The following is a 1090-nucleotide window of genomic DNA, read 5'->3' on the forward strand; positions in this document are numbered from 1 at the left end:
TATATATATATATATATATATATATATATATATATATATATGTATGTATGTATATAGGCAAATCAAAATTAAAAACAAAAATAAGAAAAACATCAAAAGTCAAAAGGACACACACAGTGAATATATTAGATTAACACTCAGAGAAAGTTTAAAATGGGAAAAAAGTAGGGGCGTGACATTTTGAATATGGGTCTTCATTGGAAAGAGGAAAAGGGTCCAAAGAGAAAGAGAAGAATTGTCTGAGAAAAACATTTGTATACACACACGCACGTATGTATATACACATATGCACATATCTATGTATGTATGAGGTGGGCACTGAAAAGTTCCTGGCTTTAAGGGTATTGTGACAGGCCTGGTTGGAGGCCCTACCTTCCAAGTTCTTTTACAGGGTTTAGAAAAACTGAAGGACTATTGCAATAAGTGTGTGAATCTGAGAGGGAAATATGTTGAATAAAATCATAATTAACTGATCCTCCTGTATTTTCTTTTACCTAAAACCAAGAACTTTGCAGCACCCTCTTGTATAGTGTGCATACTAGACAGAGTATTAGTACCTTGAGAGAAAAGTTGAACTTACGAAGCATCAGTTGTGGTGCGCAAGAGAGACGATTGCGCTGGTATGGTCATGTAGCGAGAATGGATGAGGATAGCTGTGTGAAAAAGTGCCACACCCTAGCAGTTGAGAGAACCTGTGGAAGAGGTAGGCCCAGGAAGACCTGGGATGAGGTGGTGCGGCACAACCTTTGAACATTAGGCCTCACCGAGGTGATGATTTCTGACTGAGACCTTTGGAAATATGCAGTGCGTGAGAAGACCAGGCAAGCCATGTGAGACCTAAATATAAGGCCTCAGCCAGTTCACTTATGCGTACCTTCCTTCATTGGACACTAAACTCCACTTGCGAAGACCTGTTGAGGCAAGTGAAATCGAAATCGAGTTAAATTCGACGACTGGCACCCATACCGTCGTCTCCTTCATTGGACACGAAACTCAGCTTGCGAAGACTTATTGGGGCAAGCGAAAGTGAAATCGTGATGGCACCTGTGCCCAGCGTCGCCTTTCTGGCACTTGTGCCCGCGGCATGTTT

At 41.3% G+C, this 1090-nt stretch overlaps 1 protein-coding gene across 2 annotated transcripts in view; it reads left to right on the forward strand.

Annotated features, from left to right (window-relative positions):
- The window catches only part of LOC106867683 (prostaglandin G/H synthase 1), a 74483-nt gene that overhangs the window by 5609 nt on the left and 67784 nt on the right, over positions 1-1090 (forward strand). The window lies entirely within an intron of this gene.

The sequence above is a fragment of the Octopus bimaculoides genome, chromosome 27 (assembly GCF_001194135.2).
Source record: "Octopus bimaculoides isolate UCB-OBI-ISO-001 chromosome 27, ASM119413v2, whole genome shotgun sequence".
Classification (NCBI taxonomy): Eukaryota; Metazoa; Mollusca; class Cephalopoda; order Octopoda; family Octopodidae; genus Octopus; species Octopus bimaculoides.